At 44.4% G+C, this 16,900-nt stretch overlaps 1 protein-coding gene across 1 annotated transcript in view; it reads right to left on the bottom strand.

Annotated features, from left to right (window-relative positions):
- Positions 1 to 14,816, bottom strand: part of PLPPR5 (phospholipid phosphatase related 5) — a 136,829-nt gene extending 122,013 nt beyond the window's left edge. The window contains exon 1 of the mRNA XM_084635680.1: positions 14,794 to 14,816. The gene's annotated coding sequence lies outside the window, so the exon portion shown is untranslated. The remainder of the gene's footprint in view (positions 1 to 14,793) is intronic.
- Between the last annotated feature and the right edge of the window lie 2,084 nt (positions 14,817 to 16,900).

The following is a 16,900-nucleotide window of genomic DNA, read 5'->3' as shown; positions in this document are numbered from 1 at the left end:
GTAGTGCTTTATTTTCCTAAAGCTGTTTCCTCTCTTTCCTTATCACAGCCTTTCCCTGAACTTCTGTGCAAGGGGAGGCATAGAGCTTCCATGGAGGTAGCTTTGACAGGCAGCAGATCCCTGCTAAGAACTTGAGTGATCTTTGGCTTCTGGAGGCCAAAACCCCTGCTTGGTGATTCTTGGGGAAAAGCCCTGCTGGAAAAAGTACAAAACCCTGTGAGGTAAAGTCCTTGATATTTCTAAAATACCATTTCTTGATATTTGGTATTGTACCGCCACGTCTCAGGGTTTGGGTAGACTGGTGGAGCATTTTGGGGAGCTTTTACAGATACCTGTACAGTACCTCATCTATGGATAAAAATAGATGAGTCTCTAGGCCTGTCATTCTGGAGCTCTTCATTAGCACTAAATCCACTTAAAAATGGTGTGTTGGGCAGGTGGTCTGGTCTTTTGCTGTTTCTAATTCAATTTTTCAGATTCAGATGGTTTGGGTGACTCAGATAATCATGGTTACATCACACAGAACTGAACTTGTGGAGGTTATTTCATCACTAGAAATAATGCCAGGTTTTAAAAAAAAGTGTTAGCCTGTACATAAGTGGCTAAATCTCAGTTTCCTAGGGGGAAAAAAGGCTAAAAATTATCTTCTCTACTATGATCAACTAACTGGCTCTGAAAAAGTGAGGGTAGCTGACAAAGTCAGAGTAAGAGGATTCAAAGAGCAATAATGTAGGATTTAAAAAACAAACAAACTATGGATAGAGTATGACCACAGTTTTAATTGGCCTTGGATTTGCCATGAATTTCTAAATATACCATGGCTTGACACAAACTATATGCTTTATTGATACCTATCATAAACGCATATATGTATTAAAACACATGGTATGGAGGGGACATATCTGTACACATATAAAGAAAGATATACCTGTAGGACAGAGACACACTTTGCCAGATCCTTAAAAGGTTTAAAATAGTATACTACTACTAAGGTCAATGGAGCTGTATCAATAGACACCAGCTGAAGATCTGCTCTCTTCTTTCTTTGTTATATTAATGCTGAAAGATGCAATAACTTTGTGTAAGGGGACTGTTGCCCCTTACTAACATTTGGTGGGGGTGTTTTAGTTGCTAGCTCCCAGTACTAAAAGGGGAAAGGGTCGATGGAGAATGAGGACCCTGAGACTGACAGTCCCCAGGAACAATGGGGAGAGGCCAATGCTCCAGGTCAGCCTGAATGACAGGGTGGGCAGGCTAATCAGGGAGTCAGGAGGCCAGGGAGGTCCCGTCCTCCGTGTGAGCTGGATTTGCCTGGGTCAGACAGACAGAGTGGGGGCCGAGCTAAGGAAAAAGCCGGAGCCCAAGTTAAGCTGGGGAGCAGAGCTGTGCCAGATCCAGAGGGACCAGAAAAGCAGCTCAGAGAGAGCAGACCCTGTCCTGGGAGCAGAGTTGCAGCCCCAAAGCCAGAGGCACAGCCCAGAGAGAGCAGACTTGCCCTGGGAGCAGAGCTGCAGCAACCAGAGCCAGAGGGGCCAGAGAAAAAGCCCAGGGAGCTGGAGGCAGAGCAACAGCCATGCTGAGGCAGAGTGGAGCTGGGGCTGGAGCAGTCTGGAGCCGGTGTCGTGAGCAGCTGGGGAGAGCGAAGGGGGGCCGTGGGCCCAGCACAGGGAGATGCCTTGGCCAGGAGGCTCTGCAGGCCAGGCTTGGAGGGGGATTGGTAACCCCGATGGGGGGCGGGGGGCAACACTGGGAAGAAGGGCCCTGCCACCTAGAGCCTGAGAGCATGTGGCCACCACCAGAGCGAGTGTCCAAACCACAGCATCCCTGCAACACGGCCAGGGCCTGAGAAGAAGGCCTGGGATTTACAAGGAACAGACTGAACTGCCCTGACATTCCAGAGACACTGTTTGTGATGTTCCGTGCCACAGAGCGGGCTGATGTGTTTCCTTTAACCTTTCCCATTTTCCCTTATTCTTTTTAAAATTAATCATTGATTAAATAATTTGCATTTGCTTTAAATTGTATGTAATGATCAGTGGGTCAGAGACGTGCCCAGTGCAGAGAGAGTACCCCGGAGTGGGGACACCCTGGCCCCTGTCCTAGGTGACCACAGCAGGGTTGGGGGTCGAGCCCCCCAGCCTTGTTGGGGTTACGAGGACTCTGCCAGACAGGAGAGTGGAAGGGGAGTCCTCAAGGGCAGGGAGGCCACTGGGTAAAGGAAGTGGGAGTGAGGACTCAGATCCTTTCGCTAGCCCACTTCCCTGGGGTAGTGCAGAAGCCAGAAAAGTTCCCCACAATAGCAGGACTATTCCCCTGCTTACATATGGGTTAACATTTTGTATTCAAAAGTACATAGGGTGGAAGGGAAATCAAAGGGAGATTACCAGTAAACAACTGGAAACAGAATCTGGTTGTAGAGGTTTGTGTTCTTGAGGATAAATGGACTCTGATTTTGATTAACTTACATCATGAGGAAATTTTGAAATATTTACTAGATCAGTTGACTTGATTCTTCTGTGACGGTCAATGGTTTAAACTAAGCTAACAGATACAGGCTGTATACATTGTTAATGTGAGTGCATCACACAGCTGTTCTCACTTATAACATAAAACTCATGCATTTAATAACATTCAGAACTTTCTATATCTACATATTTTAGAAATTTTCAATTGTCCAATTTTCTCTTTTTCAGTTTCCCCATCATAATCAATTTTGATTCAGAAAAACAGTGGGAGGAAAAAAAAATATACATTATGCATGTGCGACGTCTGATCCTTTATGACAGTTCTCTTCACTTGAGCGGAGACACACAATATTCACTCAGGGCTACACTAGTCTTGAGTTCTTCCTTCTTCCTGCCATTCATGAAGATACAGTGTAAAAGAGATTGTACACTATGTGGTGCGTAATTAATCCATTTTAAAAAAAAAAAGTCTCATTTAGATGTCAAAATCTAAGGCTCCCAAAGATGAATTATTTTAGAAGATTAACATAAAAATATGCAAAAACATTCATCAGTTAACTAGACAGAAATGGGTTGTATTTGTATCTGGAGAATACAAAGCCTAATGGAATTTCAATTTGCCTTCATACTTTCATGTGTTTTATTTTATTTAATGTTCATTTTTGAGGCAAAGTGGCACCAGAAAACTCCTGGCCCAATTGACATCAATGGGAGCCTTGCGATGAACTTCAATGGGACTGGGATTTCATCCTCACAGCATACTACTGTGCTATATAAAAATGGCAGCTTCTTACTCAAAAATCAGCCCTTGAGGTATTGAGGATAATTGCTGATGACAGTAACTTCTTTTTTAACTCCTATGAAGACCTCCAGGAGCCAAAACAGCCAAGAGAGTGAATTGGCTTCTCTTCCTATTTATAATGCAACATCAATAAACAGTTCACTAAGCAGCAGCTTTTCCAGGTGGGTGTGGCTGCTTTGCACTGTACCACTGGAGTAATTAGGTCCCAAAGCCAGCATAATCAGTTTATGGAAGAACACTCTAGGGTAAGGGTCATCCTCAGATGGTGCAGAGCCATAGTAGAAGCTTATGTGCCATTTCCCCCTCGGCTACCAGCTCAATTAAGGAAAGAGAACATAGCTGGTGGAAGGAGACATGATCATGATGCCATATTGATCATCTGTTTTGTATTCAGCTCCTTAGAGCCACTGCACCCCTGTGTAAATTAAAGTAGCTGCCAAGATGCTCTAACAGCACAGGACAATTAGCCCTGCACAGAAATGCCCCAAGGATCGGGGGAGTGTAAAGCTGACCTGTAAGCAACCTTTCCACATAACCCCCCCACTGTCACTCTATGCAGAGTGAGCATGGGGCCCTAATTCCAATCAATTATTCTTGTACAAACTGACAGAAGGAAAAACAGGGCTCTACAGGTGTCCACATAATTTAAAGATACTGATTTTGCACAGGTGTAAATGAGGAATTTAGTGTGCACAAGCTTAATTGCTGGTGATGGTTCAGGAGAGGAAGAAAAACTCTGCTTGACTCTCCCAACCTTTGCTGAGTTTGCAGGGCTGGCAGCTGTAAAAATATTATTTTCCTATGTAAACTGAACATTTTATACATGGAAGTCATTGAGACACAATAAAGATAGTGTCCCTCGATACTACTTTTACAGACTCAATTTTCAGACTACATCACTGAAAGAAAAGGAGTACTTGTGGCACCTTAGAGACTAACCAATTTATTTGAGCATAAGCTTTCGTGAGCTACAGCTCACTTCATCGGATGCATAAAGTGGAAAATGCAGTGAGGATGTTTTATACGCACAGACCATGAAAAAAATGGGTGTTTATCACATCAAAAGGTTTTCTCTCCCCCCACCCCACTCTCCTGCTGGTAATAGCTTATCTAAAGTGATCACTCTCCTTACAATGTGTACGATAATCAAGGTGGGCCATTTCTAGCACAAATCAGGCACTCTTACAACTACAATACCCACCTGCTGAAGTGAAGAAACAGATTGACAGAGCCAGAAGAGTACCCAGAAGTCACCTACTACAGGACAGGCCTAACAAAGAAAATAACACAACACCACTAGCTGTCACCTTCAGCCTCCAACTAAAACCTCTCCAACACATCATCAAGGCTCTACAACCTATCCTGAAGGATGACCCATCACTCTCACAAATCTTGGGAAACAGGCCAGTCCTTGCCTACAGACAACCCCCCAACCTGAAGCAAATATTCACCAGCAACTACATACCACACAACAGAACCACTAACCCAGGAACCTATCCTTGCAACAAAGCCCGTTGCCAACTGTGCCCACGTATCTAACATCATCAGCCACACTATCAGAGGCTCATTCACCTGTACATCTACCAGTGTGATATACGCCATCATGTGCAAACAATGCCCCTCTGCCATGTACATTGGTCAAACTGGACAGTCTCTACATAAAAGAATAAATGGACACAAATCAAATGTCAAGAATTATAACATTCATAAACCAGTCGGAGAACACTTCAATCTCTCTGGTCACACGATTACAGACATGAAAGTTGCAATATTACAACAGAAAAACTTCAAAACCAGACTCTAGCGAGAGACTGCTGAATTGGAATTCATTTGCAAATTGGATACAATTAACTTAGGCTTGAATAGAGACTGGGAGTGGTTAAGTCATTATGCAAGGTAACCTACCCCCCCCCCACTGTTCCTCAGACGTTCTTGTTAAACCATGGATTTGTGCTGGAAATGGCCCACCTTGATTATCATACACATTGTAAGGAGAGTGATCACTTTAGATAAGCTATTACCAGCAGGAGAGTGGGGTGGGGGGAGAGAAAACCTTTTGAAGTGATAAACACCCATTTTTTCCATGGTCTGTGTGTATAAAACATCCTCACTGCATTTTCCACTTTATGCATCCGATGAAGTGAGCTGTAGCTCACGAAAGCTTATGCTCAAATAAATTGGTTAGTCTCTAAGGTGCCACAAGTACTCCTTTTCTTTTTGCGAATAGACTAACATGACTGCTACTCTGAAACCTATCAACACTGAGTAATTTTGATGTAATCAATAGAATTGTTTCACACAGGTAGTAGAGTGCATTATGGGGTTTTCTTTTGTTTACTTGTTTGTCTTTTCCCTTATCCTAAAGGATCAGAACCAGATACTGCTAAAGGAAGAATACTGGATTTGATGCATTGGTAGTTCAATCAAGTATAGCAAAAATCTCCTTGTCATTCTTCCCTCTAGAGACAGGAGAATAATTGGCAACAAATAATTTACTCAAATTTCACTGCTTTTCAATTTACAAATTCATTCAAGTGCCCCGATACTGTGGTGATGTGAGAACCTAGATAATTACTCCCAACACCTATAGTGCCAGATGCCACTTAAAGTCTGTTATTTATATTTGTATGTCTTGTTACTATAACTATTCCTTATTGGTTTGAGACATCTGTCCAAGGGGTACTTTTTATATCAAGTGATCATCTCTGCCACCATATCCCACTGAAACTCCCTTGACTAGAATAGGCTTTGGAGGAAGCCCTACAAGAGGTACACTGGCTCAGATAATATACGAGGGTAGACAAACCAAGGCAGAAGGTTAGATTAAGGTTTTAGACTTTACAGTCCCTTACTCAACAGTTTCCAATACAGAAAAGTGGAAGAGAAAGAGTAGATAAAAGACTATCAGATGTATTGTTTGCAGACCTACAAGATGTGGAGGAGGTAATTTTCACTTTGACCATGACAATATGGATGAATTTGGACTGATGTTTACAGAAGCAGTATCACCAAAAATCACAAGTTAGTCAAAAGTAGAGATGTCAGCACAGATGAACCAGAACCGGTAGGAGCAGATGACTCAAGCGTCTGCTGCACAGATGTTAATACCACCTGTCATTGTCACTTGAAAATGCATACCAGGAGTATACAGCAAAAGTTGCCATTAGAATACTTGCTCTTTACAGGCATTTATAACAACTGCTACTGAAGCTTTGTTTAACATTCAGGTTCAGTTCAGTCAGGTTCCTGTAAGCAGAGATGGCTTAGATGTCATACCATCACTAACAGCTTTCATTGTATTGGCAGCAAGAGAAAATGAAAGAAAGTCATTTTTAGGGAAGGTCTATATACCCAGATACCATGGAGACAGGTACAGTTGAGAAACCTACATAGCTAGGATGCTGGCTTTGTGTTTTGCTTTATAGGAGAGCTCTCCGATTGCCTTGTAGCCTTTCTTCTAGCACCGATTCCCAAGTATGGAGTCTGTTTATTAGTATGACCTGGTCTGCACTAGAAAACAAAATAGCATTTCTACCTGTGTTAGTAACAGTAAAACCTGTATTGTAAATAGGGCATAGATTCTTTTACCACCATGTTCCCTATCTATCCTCTAAGGCAGTAGTTCCCAAACTTGTTCTGCCGTTTATGCAGGGAAAGCCCTGGGAGCTGCTGGAAGCGGTGGCCAGAATGTCCCTTGGCCCGCACCGCTTCCAGCGGCTCCGATTGGCCTGGAGCAGTGAACCGCAGTCACCAGGAGCCGTGATCAGCTGAAACTGTGGATGCGACAGGTAAACAAAGCAGGGCGGCCTGCCAGGGGCTTTCCCTGCACAAGCGGCAGAACAAGTTTGGGAGCTACTGCTCTAAGGTAAGGATAGGGGGTATACTATAGCCTACATCTTTTCTATGTTTAATGGAGCACGTGGTTGCCAACCCTCCAGGATTGCCCTGGAGTCTCCAGGAATTACACATTAATCTTTAATTGGAGATTATGTCCATGTGATGAAACCTCCAGGAATACCACCAACCAAAATTGTAAACCATCACCTCCTCCTGTACCCCAACCCCCTGCCCCAGCCCTGAGCCCCCTCCCACACTCAGAATCCCTCATCCCCCAGCCCCATCCCAGAGCCTGCACCCTTAGCCTGAGACCTCACCCCCTCCCGCACCCCAACCCACTGCCCCAGCCCAGTGAAAGTCAGTGAGGGTGAGAAAGAGCGAGCAATGGAGGAGGGGGGGGGATGGAGTGAGCAGGGGTGGGGCCTCAGGGAAGGGGCAGGGCAAGGGTGTTTGGTTTTGTGCGATTAGAAAGTTTGCAACACTATTGGAGCGACACCAGTGGAGAAGTACCAGTCCTAAATTTTCTTGAGTAGATACAGCATCAGGGTGAAAAGAAGTAGGGATTTTGCTGCATTTTCTAATATTTCTAATCTAAATAGGGCAATTTTCCAGTTGGGGGAAATCATTTGGTGTCTGAGTCCTATGCTTCTGACAACAGCATCAGTAATGTGTTCTATTGTGCTCATACTGTCCATGTCTAAATATCAGTAGGGCTGTTGAGAGAGACGTTATTTGCATTAAAAAAAATGTTTCTCGTTTGGTAAAGATCAAAAGGTTTTGTCTAATGAACATTGTATGTGTCTGGAGGTTCAGACTAGGCCATGCAGGCCCTGTACTAAACCAAAACAGGATCCTCATTTTCCAAAACATACACAATGTTCTTTGCATTAAAAATCTTTCTTGAATTACCTGAATATCACCACCACTTGGGTCAGCCATGTTTCCCATACCATGCTTTGATTTTTTTTTTTTTAAATCACAGTAAGACATACCTGTAAGTACCAGAAAACGACATGAGTTTGAATATATTGCGTTTTCTAAGAGGATCTGTCCTATGGAATGGGCAAAAGGGTTCAGGGGGTAGTACAGGGACACCAGACCTTGTAAATCCTCTGTGGCTGCCTTGACGCAGACTTTTTCCCAGGATTTGGCACTTGCTTCTTGGGTGCAGTGGTCGTGAATAAATATGAGAAGTTATACTACATATCACATTATACTATAACTAATTCATTCCACTTATGCATTTATTTCTCATTATGTAAGCTTAACTGCTTGATTCCATATAGTATTGCTCCATGCATCATAAACTTAATTTAGTCAGCCTGGTCTCTATACAAAATATTCCATGGTCCAGTTGCAACCTGCCTTCTTGGGGTGAATACTTTTTAAATGGCTGACTAACCATGTACTAGTAGCACATAAAGCTATACCTGATGTTAACTGGTGCAGTACATACTTCCCTGCACAGGTCTGCCAGTGGAACTCAGTTCTCAGATACAACATACAGGCTGTTTTTCCACTGAATGCATCCGATGAAGTGAGCTGTAGCTCACGAAAGCTCATGCTCAAATAAATTTGTTAGTCTCTAAGGTGCCACAAGTACTCCTTTTCTTTTTGGGCTGTGTCACGGTTCCTCCCCCACTCTGAACTCTAGGGTACAGATGTGGGGACCTGCATGAAAAACCTCCTAAGCTTATCTTTACCAGCTTAGGTCAAAACTTCCCCAAGGTACAAAATATTACACCTTGGACTGGCCGCTACCACCACCAAACTAATACTGGTTACTGGGGAAGAGCTGTTTGGACGTGTCCTTCCCCCCAAAATACTTCCCAAAACCTTGCACCCCACTTCCTGGACAAGGTTTGGTAAAAAGCCTCACCAATTTGCCTAGGTGACTACAGACCCAGACCCTTGGGAGGATTGTTCATTGTTCTTAAGATCCAACACTTGCACCCCCCCTTTCCTGGGAAATGTTGGATAAAAAGCCTCACCAATTTGCATAGGTGACCACAGACCCAAACCCTTGGATCTGAGAACAATGAAAAAGCATTCAGTTACTTACAAGAAGACTTTTAATAAAAAATAGAAGTAAATAGAAATAAAGAAATCCCCCCTGTAAAATCAGGATGGTAGATATCTTACAGGGTAATTAGATTCAAAAACATAGAGAACCCCTCTAGGCAAAACCTTAAGTTACAAAAAAGATACACAGACAGAAATAGTTATTCTATTCAGCACAATTCTTTTCTCAGCCATTTAAAGAAATCATAATCTAACACATACCTAGCTAGATTACTTACTAAAAGTTCTAAGACTCCATTCCTGTTCTGTCCCTGGCCAAGACGACTACAGACAGACCCAGACCCTTTGTTTCTCTCCCTCCTCCCAGCTTTTGAAAGTATCTTGTCTCCTCATTGGTCATTTTGGTCAGGTGCTAGCGAGGTTACCTTTAGCTTCTTAAGGCTTTACAGGTGAGAGGAGCTTTCCCCTGGCCAGGAGGGATTTCAAAGGGGTTTACCCTTCCCTTTATATTTATGACAGGCTGTTTTAAGTGTGCGCCTTGCTAGGCCTCTTTAAGCAGAGATTGCTAACTATGCCAAATTGTGTAGGGGTTTTGTGATAGCAGCCCCATGTTAGCAGCATGTGTTAGCTCATGTTAGAAGCCCCAAGGAGATCAAGCTTAATTTTCATTCATCACTTGAGCCAGAATTTCAGAGTTTCAGGCCAGAAGGAATGATTAGGTCATCTAGTCTGAACTCCTGCATCTCACGGGCCACTAAAATTCACCCTGTTGTCCCTATATTGAGCCAAATAACTTGGGTTAAACTTAAGCATTTCACACTTTAGGAGCCTGAACTGTTGTGTGTCACAGGCACAGAACAAGATGGAGCAAGGTGTCACCAAATGCCCAAATACCCTGCAATGGCAGGGAGTTGATTTAGTGAGATGTACCATATGTACATAAAAGTTAGCCATGCTCCATGCTGCAGTGGAAGGAGAACTCCCCCCTCCCTCCCACCACCAAAAAAAGAGTTCCTGCCAATCAGACATGGGGCAAGATTCCTTCCCATCCTCTCTCAGTTTGACCCGGAGCATAGGAGCAAGAATTTTAATTCCAGCTTCTGGAAAAGAAATGTTAGCAAGCAGCTAGACAATGCAGCCAACCTTTCAAGAGTAGATAGGGATAGACTAGGCCTTCCTACCCCCTCCCTCCCAGGCCGTGCTAGTATTTGAGAGAGAGAGAGAGCGCGCAAGATATGGGGAGGAGGGTTACACCTCATTGTGCAGCACAAAGCCACACTGTACAGCAGCTGAACAGCATTCCACAGCATCACTGAGTAGCAGCCACAGTGGGGTGGGCGGAAGCCTTGTAGGGGTGGGCCAGAAGGAGTGGGATCTGGGAAAATGCTGCTGCATGAATCCTTTTATCACAGTGGAAGAATGGGTTACATTAAGGTATGGAAGAGCTATTCCTGCCAATGGACTGAAAACCTTCATGGAGTAGCTCCACCACCTCTCTGCAGCCTAAGAGGGGAATATACCCTCCTTCTGTACCACTTATTTACCTATTGGCACAGCCAATCTACTCAGGTCAGGTGCTGGACTCAGGATTTGAGCCTTAATGCAAGAAAGGTCACTCACTAAGTCCAATATGTGACACTACATGTAAATCCCTCCTTGTTCACTGGACCTTTGTGATGTACAGTGATATTCCACAATGCAGCGTCCCTGCATTCCAGGGAAGATATAAAATGATATTTAGTTGAGTAGCAAAAAAACCCAAACACCACAAACCACCACACACTCTGCACTGTACACCCATGTCCAGGCCTATGACTTCTGTCTTGTTGCATGCACAGATTTGTGTTCTGGTGCCCGTCATGAAAGAGGATTTCTTTCCAAAAGAGCACATCTTATTCAAACCTGGCATTTCTTCGACATCTGCTCATTACTTTGCTAAGGTCAGTCGTTTTTCCACATTCCCATGACAGGAACAAATTGAAGGCAGGAAAACAGAGCTGCCACATTTGAAAATACCAGTGATGCATTATAGACACTTATCTCCTCTATCATCTGTTTTAGATTTAGAAAAAAAAAAACCCTAAGAAAACAGGAAAAAAAAGAGTAAGAAAGGCACTACATTTAAATGGCCACATAATTCATGGAATTGTTAGGGGTAAGAGCCCATATTTGCAACTTTTCATGAAATATCTATATGACAAGCATTCCCCTTGCACAATTAAAATGACTCCAGTTTATTTAAATAGCCACTGGCTGTAGAAAAATATCTATTATAGGGCCCAATCCTGCAGTACCCATGCAAAACTGCATTCTTGACTCCCATCTGAGGTCATACAGAGCTGACTATGTTGCTTATGAATCTGCTGCGGAACCCTTCTATGCAAAGGATATTTTTCTGGAGAGGTCAGAATGAATTTGTGACCACTTTGCAGCCAGCTTGCACCAGCATAATCACCACAAAGCAAATGCAGCACAAAAGTGAATTTGTCCTATCAGTCCTGTGCCAGCAAAGCTCCCATTGGCTTCAGTGGGAGTAGGATTGTGGCTGTAATCAAATTCTTTAGAGAGAGGAGAAATTTAGACTATTCTATTTATGGGCCTAACCTTGGTGAGACCATCCTACAAGCACTGCAGAGCACCCTTCACTCCTATTGACTTCAAGAGGAGCTGCAGGTGTTCAACACCTTTAAGGATTTGGGTCACTAACAGGCTGACATAAGCACGTCCCCTCTAAGGATCTCAAAGCGTGTCACTAAGTATAATTAGCTAAGTGTCTCAACACCTTCGAGGTAGGAAAGTATTTTTATCCCCCATTTTATAAATGGGTAATCCGCAGTACAGGGAGATTATGTAATGCCCCAAAACAGAGCAAGTCAGGGGCAGAAAGAGGAAAAGTCAAGAATCTACCTCCCAGCTCCATGCTCTTCATTTTGAGAAGTCTTACAAGCCAAGCTTCTCAGATAGATGCTCAAATAATAATAAACATAGAACTGTTCAGATTGGCTTTGTATGTGTCATGTCATATTCTCTTCCCCCGACTTGTGTCACTTCCTTTTTGACAGACAAGATGCCTGTGTTTTTACTTTCAATACAAAATTTTTATACTTTCTGCTGGGTACATTCTTGAGATCCAGAAGCAGCAACATGCATTTATACCTCCTGTTCTAAGTATATAGTTAGTGTTTGGCTGGTTGTTAGAATCAGGGATTTTCATACTGGTACAGCCCTTATTTTGGAGACACCATTAATTTGAAGTATAATCAACTTCACAAATACTTTAAGGTACAAACACCTGCCTCTGAGTACCTTGTCATTTTTGTGGTTTTACCATCACATTTTCTTATTTTTAGAAATATTCTCTCCACGGTTACCCACAGAAACAGCAGAAAAAACTGACTCACTGGAGAACGATTAAGCTGACTACACACAAAGCATGAACTGAATATTTTTCTCCTAATATCTTTGTCATACTTGTAAGACTAGAATCTAAGTATTCCAGGCAGAAGTAGGATTATAAGGTTGATGAGGTCCCTTAAAAAACAGAAAGTCAGCTGGAGAAAAACGAAACAAGTAATTTTGATCTTTTATGCTTGACAATGTCTTTCATTTTGTACTCCATGACATACAGCAGGGGTCGGCAACCTTTCAGAAGTGGTGTGCCGAGTCTTCATTTATTCACTTTAATTTAAGGTTTCGCATGCCAGTAATGCATTTAAACGTTTTTAGAAGGTCTCTCTTCATAAGTCTATATACTATATAACTAAACTATTGTAAAGTAAACAAGGTTTTCAAAATGTTTAAGAAGCTTCATTTAAAATTAAATTAAAATGCTGATCTTACGCTGCCGGCCTGCTCAACCCACTGCCAGCCTGGGGTTCCATTCACCTAGGCTGGCAGCAGGCTGAGCAGGGCCTGCAGCCAGGACCCCAGCTGGCAAGGGGCTGGCAGCCAGAACCCCAGACTGGCAGCGGGCTGAGCGTGGCCGGAGGCCGGGACCCCAGACCAGCAGTGGGCTGAGTGGCTCAGCCCGCTGCCAGTCTGGGGTTCTGTCCGCTGGCTCCTGCCAGCCAGGGTCCCGGCTGCCGGCCCCGCTCAGCCCGCTGTTGGTCTGGGGTCCCGGCCCTGCCCACATAGAGTGGGTACCTACCTTCTCCCTGGTTCTAGCCCATTCTCTTCCTCTCTCTCTGCACTGAGCTGAAGGTGGGAGTGAACTGAGCACTGGGCTGGGGGAAAGAGCAGGCTGGGCATTGGGGTGCAGGGTCTGGTCAGGAGCTAGAATGAGGGAGGGGGCTCAGGGTTGGGGCAGGAGGTTTGGGTGTGGAGTGCTTACCTGGGCATCTCCCATTTGGTGCGAGGGGTGCAGGTGGGAATGTGGAAAGGGGGGTGCAGGAGCTCCCGTTTGGTGCTCAGGGAGGGGGTGGAATGTGGGGGGTGCCAGAGTCAGGGCATGGAGTGTGGGGGGGCTGGGGTGTGTGAGGAGGGTGCAGGAGTCAGGGCTGGGGTCGTGGGGGGGGTGCAGGAGTCAGGGCAGAGGGCTGGGGGTATAGGCTAGGGTCGTGAGGGTGCTCCCAGCCCCCTGTCCAGAGCGGCTCACGGCAGGGGGCTGGAGGGGATATGCCCTGATTCCACCCCCCTTCCCCAAGACCCCATCCCCACCTCTTCTCTGCCTCCTCCCCAGAGCAGCGAGCTCACTGCGGCTCCACTTCTCCCCCTCCTCACAAGGGCCATCAGTGGATCGGCGGCAGGGAGGGAGAGGAGAAGGGGCAGGAACCCTAGCATGCTGGGGAACAGCAACAGCCACAGACCAAGCTTCTTTACCCTGCCCCTGCGGGGAGGTCGAGTGGGGGGTGGAGAAGAGCGGGCCGGGGCGGGAAGGATTTTTCGTGGCATGCTGCTACCTGCTGGGGTCCCGGCCTGGGTTCGGCAGCGGGCTGAGCAGGGCTGGCAGCTGGAACCCAGCAGGCAGCAGCGTGCCATTAAAAAAATTCGCTCACGTGCTGTCTTTGGCACACGTGCCGTAGGTTGCCGACTCCTGATATATAGCATAATCCCATGTATATTTTTTGTAATGAATGGCTGGGTCAGTAAAATGGTAAATACTTACATATCAGTTATTAAATAACACTAGTAATGCCCTGAAATTGCTGTTAAGGTATTTTTTCCAAACACTTGGAAATATTAAAATTGGATTAAATAGAGTGTATGCAGACACAAACCCATTTAAATTTTCTTATCTAATAACTCTCTAGGTAGGCAAGATAGCTAAAGGAGCAGGATATTTGGCGATCCACCTGTAATTCTGTCCCCTTTTAGAAACTGCATATTCCTCGTTGCAAACTCTAACTTGGGGAACAGAAATACTGCTGTCTACAGAGAGCTCCTGTGCCCTGCTCCTTATCTTGTTGCACTAAAAAGGTGGCTGACCTACCTATCTAAGGCTGCCCTAGTGCCTCCAGTGCCCTTGGTTTGTTATTGATTCTACCAGCTGGTTACAACTCAGCTTCTGTCCCCCTCCAGCCTCCAATGGGGTTACTAGGCCAAAAAAGCTAGCAGGGGGCATGCTGTATGTAAGGCTGGTTTCCTAGAGAACTCACACTGTAGATTCTGTAGAGAAAAAGAGAGGGAAAGAGAATGAGAAGACAGGATTGTACAACAAAAAATCCCTACCGTGGACAGCTCCTCCAGCTCCACTTCTCTTTGCACAGTGCAAAACAATATTACATTAGCAGATGAAAACCATGACATGGTTAATATTTAAAGGAGTAAGACAAGCACAGTACTTGGTGTCAGGCGGGGGTGGAGTTGTTATATTATTCCTCACCTTTCAGAACTGGGTCACCTGGTTTCTCTTTACTGTCTCAATTAACTAATTGCTCTAAGCAGGGCTGTCTGTCTGTAGCCAGGAGTGACCAAGACAGGATCTAGTTCCAGTATGGAGCAAAGAGGATAGGAGAGAACAGGAGTTTGGAAACATGGGATAAGGGAATAATAGAGAAGTGGAGGATTGGGTGAGGGGAATGTGGAATAGAGTAGGGAGAACAAACAAAAGGGTTGGGGGAAAAAAATCAGGGAAAGGGAGGAAGGTAAGGAGGAGTAAGAATGAGTGAGGGGGAGGGAGAAAGGAAAGTGAGAAGGAGGAGAGAGGTGGGAGAACAAATAAGGGAATGGGGAAGAAAGTGCAGGGGAAGACGAGACAGAGGAAAAGGTGGTAGAATTGAGACAGGACAAGGGAGTGGAGAGGAGGGGAATAGGAAATAAGGTGGAAAAGAGGATGAAGGAAAGTGAGAAACAAAGAGTGGGGACATTTGGTGAAAAGGCTAATGGAGGACAAAAGACAAGTTCTGAACAAAGGATAAGGTGATGGAAGCTGTGAGATTTAAGGAGGAGGTTCTACAGAGGTTGGACAATGACCAAACCAACCACACTACCAATTAGTGGGGGGATACCAAATATCCAGACATACATACTACAGAAAGAGCACCTGGTGCCTGTGGCCAAATGAAAGGGGGGGAAATTTTATGGCAAGGAGATGTGGTGGTTGGCCAGTGATGTGCAGGAGGCAGGAAGGAAGGAAAGGCTTAAAGCAAGGGCAGAAAGTAACAGCAGTGGCAATTTATGAGGAACACAAGATGGCAAAAAATAAGTGATAGCTAAAGCTAAGGATCAGGCATTTAAAGTCTTATCACAGGACTACTAATGGAAGAGGAAAAATGAATATATAGATTACTTCATCATGGCTAAAGAAGCACAGAGAACTGGGCAGCTATAAGGTGTGTCAAAGATGAAAAACACAAGAGTACTGGTGGAAGGTGATGAAATCTTTAGGAGGTGGCAGCATTTTGTTTGTTTTTTTCCCCACGAGAAACTGCTCAGAGTAGAGAATCCAAAGCAATTGTTGAGGGAAATATGTGCAAACAACAGTCTCAAGACTTATCACCATGGTGGAGACTCAGACAGTGCTACCAGAGAGTGTACCAACTGAGGCATGAGAAAGTAGTGATAATGACAAACTTTTTCAGCTTAATTTGCCATACTGGAAAAATGCCCAACAAATGGAGGAAGAGCATGCTAGTCCCTATCTTCAAGCATAAAGGAGATGTGCAAGAATGTAGTAATTACTGACTCATCAAGTTATATAACAAGGTGCCTAGAAAGAGTTATTGAGAAAAGATACTTTGGGATGAGCTGGAGCACCAACAAAATGACAACTGATTCAGGTTTATGCCAACAAAGTCGCCAATGGATGCAGTGTTTTCAGCCTGAACACTGCAGGAGCAGAAGTTCTGGAAGAACTGCAAGGAACTGCACTTGATGTTCATGGATTTAGAACAGGCTTATGCTAAAGTTCCTAGAGAATCGCTATGTGGCCCCTGTGGTTGTGCAATCTGCTGGAGGCATATGTTCAGTCTATCATGGACATGTATGGAGGATAACAATAGTGAGAAGTAGCAGCAGCTACAGTGAGTCATTCACTGTAAGGATAGGTCTACATCAAGGTTCAGCCTTACACCCGTTCCTATTTGTGATTTTAAATGGATACCTTGACACAGGAGATTAAGGAAGAGGCTCCATGGAGCATGCTTATCACAGATGGTATTATGTTGTGCTGTAAAGATAAATATGAACTGGAAAGGGACCTAAAACTATGGTGAGCTGCATTAGAAGAACATGGCTTAAGAATCAGCAAAAAGCAGAATACTTGTGATGCTTCATTAAGAGGGACAATGAGAAGCCAGTAAAACTAGATTGTATAGAGTTAAAGTCTACATAACAA

Source organism: Lepidochelys olivacea (assembly GCF_965140295.1).
Source record: "Lepidochelys olivacea isolate rLepOli2 genome assembly, chromosome: 8".
Lineage (NCBI taxonomy): Eukaryota > Metazoa > Chordata > Testudines > Cheloniidae > Lepidochelys > Lepidochelys olivacea.
The sequence above is the reverse complement of the archived record's forward strand: the minus strand, read 5'-3'. Positions and strand labels throughout refer to the sequence as shown.